This window comes from Hemicordylus capensis, chromosome 3 (assembly GCF_027244095.1).
Source record: "Hemicordylus capensis ecotype Gifberg chromosome 3, rHemCap1.1.pri, whole genome shotgun sequence".
NCBI classification, from domain to species: Eukaryota; Metazoa; Chordata; class Lepidosauria; order Squamata; family Cordylidae; genus Hemicordylus; species Hemicordylus capensis.
In genome coordinates, this window is record NC_069659.1 from 265,417,154 (window position 1) to 265,424,991 (window position 7,838).

The 7,838-nt window shown below is 41.2% G+C and overlaps 1 long non-coding RNA gene across 1 annotated transcript; it reads left to right on the forward strand.

Annotated features, from left to right (window-relative positions):
• Positions 1–880: 880 nt before the first annotated feature.
• LOC128350298 (uncharacterized) lies at positions 881–2,712 on the forward strand. Its single transcript, XR_008319246.1, has 3 exons — positions 881–932; positions 1,068–1,109; positions 2,631–2,712. It is a non-coding gene; the product is annotated as an uncharacterized LOC128350298 (long non-coding RNA).
• Positions 2,713–7,838: the final 5,126 nt, after the last annotated feature.

Consider the following 7,838-nt stretch of genomic DNA (forward strand, 5'->3'; position numbering starts at 1 on the left):
GTGTGCTCTGTGAGCATGTTCCTACATCTTCCTGCTTGTCAGCAGAGGCAAGCGTTGAAGCCAGAGAAAATTTCTTCCCATGATTTGAAATACTGGCCACTTAGTATTATAGAAAATGGAAGCCTGGCCCATTTTAGCCTTACAACGAGTAGGAGGTTGATACTTGTTTTCAAAGTAGTTAGAACTGTTGACAGGCTACATTATTTTGGGCTGTGGTGAGGAAGGCACTAATAAAGATACTTTTAGAAAGTGGCATTACATGTCTAGAACAGACAGAAGGAGTAAAAAGGAGTAGGAGTATTTGTATGTCCCCTTTGCAGTGAAAGTCAACTAATTTAGGGCGATTTTAAAGATGTCAGATGTCATATCTTCTCCTTTGCCCACTCAGGGAGACAACTGATTTGTATCAGGCTATTATTATTTCAGTATGAAAGAAAATGCATGTTGCCCTTTTAGTTTGCAAATGTTTAAAATAGCATCCTCCCAAACGTAGAACATTTGTTATCTGTAAATAGTTTGAAGCACAATGGAATCCCAATCCCAATAGGGCTGGATCACATAATACAAGTTAACACCAGCTCTTTTATGAGTACAAAAATGTAAAAGGTTTTCCATTATAGAATTATGAACAATAGGGCTAATGTTTATGACACCCAAAATACACGTGACTGGAAGCTATCCTAAGGTGGCATGGTAGAGTTTGGACCTAATACATCAAGACTAATTTTATTATTGAAGGTTATTTTTCATTTATTGTTAATTGGTTTTACTTATTTAAGCTGGTTTATGCATTTCCTATTATATACATTTTGCATAATAATTCCTTGGCATGCAGCCCCAATATTTTAGGTTTGCAGTCCTTTCTCAGAGGCATCAGAACTGGCCATTACGGCAGTTGAGATTTCTAATGGACTGACAAAGTGATATTTTAGGTAAAGGGGAAATAACTTATTTATTTATTTGCTTCAGTGTGAGTCTTATCCATTGGATATCTCATAGGCAACACTGTCATACTTGACTTCAGATTGACTGAAACTCAAGGCAGCAAAACCTTTAATTTCTTATAGGAAATGACAGGCCATTTGCCTCTGCTACCTCTGCTGGTTCTCGTAAGTATATTTTATTTTCCTTAACTGGTACCTATTGCACAATCTTTTTCAGCTCTCTTTATTTTGGATAGTAAGACTCCAGCTTGTAGACTGCACAAATGCATACTTTTAAAATCTAAACTGTTTTAAGAAGCAAGGAAATCTAATATCCCGGATACATTATAGGAATTGCTAAGAAGCAAAATACTCTGCTGCATAGTCATTAGAGGAGCAAATAAGATAATAATGGTCACAATGGGCAGATTCACAGATCCGCTGCAAGTTGATAAGAATTCTGAGAGAGGGAACCACAAGTTTCCACAGTGCATGCACTCCCATGCGGCATGTCATCTGAACCCGCCCAAGTCTGGTTGGCAGCGAGCCAACCCAACTAGTTACCAAATCCAACCCAAGGCTCATAACCAAGGGCTGAAGTTCACTTGACAAAGTCGTTAACAAATTGGGTTGACCACTTGCCAATTGGACTTGGGTAGGTTCGGACAACATGCCAAAAGGGAATATGCACTCCATGGAAACCTCTGGTTTCCTCTCCTGGACTTCTTACCAACTTACAGCAGGTTGTGTGAACCTGCCCTGTACACATGATAATAATATGAGAATGCATGCATGAACCAGTCTTTTGCTTCCAAAGTTCACTTGAGCAATTGGTGCATTTTGATCAACATGAAATCACACTATCAACCTGAATGCTATATAAGGGATTGTTACTAAAATGCAATGACTCAGAAAACAAGTTGTTCTGGCAAGAACTAATCTGCCTACTTTCCTTTCACTATCCCTACAACTGGGCTAAATTTGGTCCAAATCAGTTAGGCAGTTCACAAATTAGCCCACTTGAGCCTCAAACATTCATGCATCCGCCATCTTGAATTGGGGTGGATGATATCATCACAAACTATGCCATTGAGGTGTCCCTACAACTGTACCCAATTTGATTTATATTGGTCCAGGCATTGCAAAGTTGTGGAATGGACACACACACAGGGACACATGTGTGCACATGCACACACACGCACACACACGGATGCGCACACACAATGCTGGGTGATCTCATAAGCTTACTTTCCTTAAGGAAAGGAAAGGAAAAATATAATGGACATTTTGCATTTGCTTATTTGGTGAAATTCACATGAAGTGGACAAATAATTTAAAGGTCCTGGATTTTGTTACCTTCCCCCCAAATCCTTCTTATATTCATTAGTAATAAATTAATCGAAGTGTAAAAAACTGAAAGTTGAAGAATTAAAGAACTGAAATGGCACATATAAAAAAGGAAGATCAAAAGGTATGTCAACATGCATCTGGCTATTGTCACAAGGTAATTCTCCAAAGAAAATGTGTTTGAATATTAAGAGCCTTCCAGAGTCTCATTGCCACAATAGTCATCAGATGAACATGCCTAAATCACCAAGCAGTCCAAGCCTTCATAAACTATTGTTGAGTATTAGTGGAGGTCTTACCAATAGTATGTAATCTCTCTCTCTGAGTGGGAAAATGAAACAAGCTAACCTCTTGTCTTAGATTTCCTTTCCAGGGAATCTATGAAATGAAAGTGAACCATCACATCACATGAAAGTGAACCATCCATGCTGCAAAGTACCAGGCTACAAAGCACCAGACAATACCTGCTTCTGACAATTATTTCAATGTAGAATGCAACCACAATACATAGCCACAAGTCTGAAGATTGTGGCTGACATCCAGATGAATGAAGCACACATGCAGCAAACATGCACTGCTGGGAAGGGGGAGTTTCTTTTGTCAATCTTCCCTTCCTTCTGTAGCCAACCAACTGTTACTCCCAAAAGGATATCCCTGAGAGGGCAAAAGATATCAAAAGATATACAAGATTGCAAAAGAAAGGAGAGGGAAATTTCCATTGAGGCTCTTCTCACGATTAGTGAGGAGAGCCTGGGGAGGGTTTGCAGGGAGAGCGGGCTTAGCGCGGCCCCCAGAAGCTCCAGCATGCCCTGCGCAAGCGCACAGGGCATGCTGGAGAGACCCCTGAGCTGGGAGGCTGCTTTTCAGCCTCCTGGTCAGGGGTCTCCTCGTGAATTGCTGCAGTGCAGAACTGCACCGTGGCAACTCACAATTAAAAAAACCAGGTTTGCAGAACGCTCGCTCTGCAAACCCAGTTTAAGGGGAGGGGTAGTTTGGCAGGTTAACTGCCTGGAGGCCACTGAGCTCACCTGCGAGTCCAGTGGTTCTCATGGTCAGGCAAAATCGGGCTAGGCTCCCCTAGCCCGATTTCGCCTGATCATGGGAATAGCCTCAATATTTCTTTTTTCTGTTGCCACTTGCAGCTCCCAAAACTATTTCTCTGAGGGTGCCCCAACCGTCAGGGACATAGTTTAGGGAGGCAGAGGCACAGACACCTGCAGAGGGAAGAGGAGATTGCTGAAATCACCCCTCCTCTAACACACAGTGGGAAAATCTGGCACATCATCATAAGATTAGTATGAATGTTGACTACTGTTATGAGTTCTAGAGTGATATTATTGTGCAACAGTCTGATTTTTCTGGACAAATGTGGCCCACTCAAAAGATTGTTTAAAAGGAGTATATGGAAACCTGGGTAATGTTTTATAACAAATGGTAATAGCTATTTCATTTTTTTAAAAGCAAAACTAATTTTAATGGCTTAACAATGGCTTCTTCGCTTTCCTTTTGTGTCTGTTTATAGGATTGTAAAAGTTAGACATTTTGTATCATCTTCAGCAATCATTACTCTGAAATGTCAGTATTTTATAGCATGAAATGAAAAGGACATAAGCTAATCAATAAAAGTTAAATTATGTAAGGGGATTTATAAGATGTACTCTGGTTACATTTTCTGTTTTCAGTAGATTATGGGGAAATTCTTAAATAAATATTACATTTCTTTGCCTGCATATAAAACGTAATGTGCCTGCAAATGGAAATTGAAAATAAATATTTTCCCCCCTCAGTTGGACTCTTCAGAGTACCAGCATTGAATTTCCCATACCAGCTGAATTTCACACACTGTTATAAGTGTGCCTGCTGGACCACATAAAGCCAGCACACCAGAAGCTGCAATTACTTGTACTTAGGATGTTTTAGAAGGAATGAAGAGTATCCATTGATGGAGCAAGTTACCATATAATAAAACCATTAGGCACAGAGGCATTTGAAGTCTGAGATATTGAATTTATCAGAGGTCTGCACAATCAAGGCAAACATGTTTATGTGGGGGGAAATTATGAATGATTCACCACTTTGGTTACCTTCCATTTGTGATAACTGGACAGACAAGGCGGAATGTGGTCAAAATGTTTGAATGCTCTTCCATGGGCCAAGGGACTGACTTAGTGAGCCTTTGCAAACTATAGTAGGGATGTGAGAAACATTTCGATGCCAAAACATTATGACTCAAAAAAAGGCAATTAATTTTGAGTGTTTCAAGTTATTTTTAAATAAAGGGCCTGTTTCAAGCTTGGAACAAAACAACTCCATTTTGACTGAAACGTTTTGACCTTCTGAGCGCCATTTTGGAGGCCTGTTTCCCTTGCTGATTGGTTTTCTGGCACTGGCTTTCAATTGGCTTGCAATCTTCTTTGCTTCTTGGTTGGCTTGTTATCATCTAAATCAAGTGTTGTCATGGTCAATGGTGGGGGGAGAGAGGGGGAGCCCCATTATGAGGGGGAGGAACCAAAAGTAGAGAATTTCAAGATGTATTCAAAAGGACTGGGAGGCAGAGAAAGCCCTTATACTGTGCCTCTTTGAAGAGGATTCATAGGAGAGGAGGGAGGGGTTTGATTTTGTGGTTCTCGTTTCTCAGCACTGAGTATAATATGTTGTGCTATTGTTGCTATAACTATCTGGTTTTGCTGGATCTCAGATTGACAAAGGCAGAACAAAGGCAGACCTTGGGTGTCTGCCTTCCTTGAGTTGTGGTTTGTTTTGTTTGAGATAAATGGGCAGTTGCAGTTGTCCGTGTGTGTGTGTGTGTGTGTGTGTGTGTGTGTGTGTGTGTGTGTGATATCTTGATGATTGCTGTGGTGAACTCCATGTTTGGCTTTGAGACTAACTTGTGCACTCATTGCTCTGGTCTGCTCTGCATTCTGCATTGCAAGGTGTACTCAGTCAAAATGTGGCTGAAGTTGCTCAAGTTGAGCTTGTAGCTAAGCTTGATGCTAAGGGTGCTGCTGTGGCAGGTGTTGCAATGCTAGGGAAAAAGGAGCCATAACTGTGTGTGAGAGAGCCAGTTGTGCCAATGATGTTACTGCAGTGCAGGCTCTGTGTCTGGCAGTGGATTCTGGGTCAGTGATTCTTTTTTGGCCGTTTTTGGACTGTGTTTGAAATGTGTGTTCCATATTGGGAGGGACAGATTTTCTATTACTGTGTGTTTCTGCAGTGTTTTTCAAGGCAGGATTGCAAAATGCATTGCAAATCGCAATGCAAAACTTGTGTGCATACACTCTGTGAGTTCAGCTTGTTCTGGCCATAGGGAACAATGGGGGAACTCAAAACACCACATAGTTCCCTGTGGGTAGCCCCTAGGGGCACCAAAGTGGGTTGTGTGCTAGGGCGTGATAGGTACTACCTAACACCCAACTAACAAAAGAAATGGGGAAGTGGGTGATTTTGAACAAATGTTTAACCTATTCCCCAAACCCCCATAGGCTCCTATGAGCAGTTATCCATGGGGAACAATGGTCTCCCCATTGTTACCTATGGCTGGAAAAAAAAGAAACATTTCAACCATCTGCATTTTGTTTCAAGCGTGAAGCAAAATGCAAAATCCATTTCATGTACATCCCTAAACTATAGTTGTGAGGAAATTGCAGTGTTATCTTAAATTGACATTTGGACTTGAGGAGTATTAGGGAGCTCATTCTCACATGTTATAGCTGAATATGAAAAATGAAGTATAAAATAAATATGCCTCCCATGAAGCCATGAAAAGGTCTGCAGTATTAGAGCATCTGCTTTATAAGCAGAAAGTTCCATATTCAATCTCTGGCATCTCCAGGTAGGCCTGGGAGAAATTTGTGCCTGAAACCCTGGGGAGTTGCTTTCTGTCAGTATAAAGAATACTGACCCTGATATACCAATGGTCTGACTCACCATAAGAGAGCTTCATTAGTCTGAAGTGCGTGTCAGCTGGGATGTGTGACAATATTTGGAAATAGCAAATGGCCACTTCAAGGTATTTAAAAGGAGCACACATAGCAACTTATACATGGTGCAGCCAATTTTTCCCTTGGATTCCTGTAGCTTTGTATTTCCCGGGAATGTTATTGCACCAATCCAGCAAGGGTAAGCCACATAGTGAAGCAGATTTCACTATGAGTGCCTTCCTTATGAGGCAAGGCTACAACAACTGGGGATTTTTTGTTTAGAAAAAAGATGACTGAGGGTAGGGGTGTGCATGAAACCAGTATGTCTGGTTCAGTTTGAGCCAGTCTGGGGGTTCGAGCTGGTCTAGGGGTTCTAACCAAAAAATTATGTTGTTCCACTGCATGCTAGTTGTGTAAATAATAAGAAACATGGTTATTCAAAGTCTTATTTTTATTGTTACATTTATATACTGCCTTTCATTAAAACAATCCCAAGGTAGTTAAACAACTATAACATCTGGGAAGTGTCTGAAGTACTGTATTGGTGTGTGTGTTGGGGTGGTGGTGGTGGCATTTGTACTTATTTTATTCCAGAGTTTGGAAAATTCTGAGAAGAAAGGAACATTCCGTACAAACTAATAGCTATGCCTGTGCCATGATCTAAGCATTAAAATTATTTATTACATTATGCAATGCAGTGACCTTTGAAAGTGCTCAGATGAGCTTTACAGAAACTTTGAAAAAAGCTGTAGAGTATGTTGCAGAAAGTCAAAGGTTCATTCCATTATGGTAGAAGGCCTTCAGTTGTCACTCAACATCTATAAAGTCAACTAATCTGCTTTATTTTGCTTTCTTCTTTAAATAAATTATGTACCTACTTCATACCCAGCTTGTTAAGAGGTCTGTCTGAACACAAGTCAGCCAGTATGGATCCATAGCTATCGTTTGCTCAATGTGGGGGAAATTAGCAACAAATGGGTGCAGGCCAATGAACACCAAGAAAATACTGCAGGACGGTAGCTGTGGTAGGGATGCACTGAAAGTGGGGGAAAGAGAATAGAAGCATGATCTTGAAAACAAAGAGTTGTTTTACTGAGGGATAATGGGGGTAGAGGAAATGAAAAAGAGGTGGTTAATCTTGCAGCAAATCTACCAAGTTACACTACTGGGAGGGGGGATAGATGCTTGAGGGTGAGAGAAAAGAGTAAGAGAAAAGTGTTTGTCATAGCTACCTAAATCTAGCTGGGGAATTCCTTCTCTCAGGGAAGCCCAAGTGCCAAGTGTGGCATGCCAAGCAGGGCTTCAGCTGCAAGCATGTGGGGGAAGGCAGGAACAACCCCCCCCCCACGCCATCCCTCCCGAACGCCGAGAAAAGAAGTTTTATGTACAACCTCAAAGTTTCACAAAAGAGTGATCGCCCTGGGCAATCACCTGAATAAAGATGGGGCGGGGGAGACATCACACATTCTGGCATATGCCTGCTTTTTTCTGATAATGATGGGAAGGTCATTGTGAGATGATTTGTTCAGCCTTGAAACGTATCAAAGTACATGGGAGGAAGAGAGCTCACATTCCTTTTCCTTTTGTCTCTTCAACTCTAATTAGGACTCTCTCTCTATGCTCAGTTGCAATCAGAGAGGGGCACTTT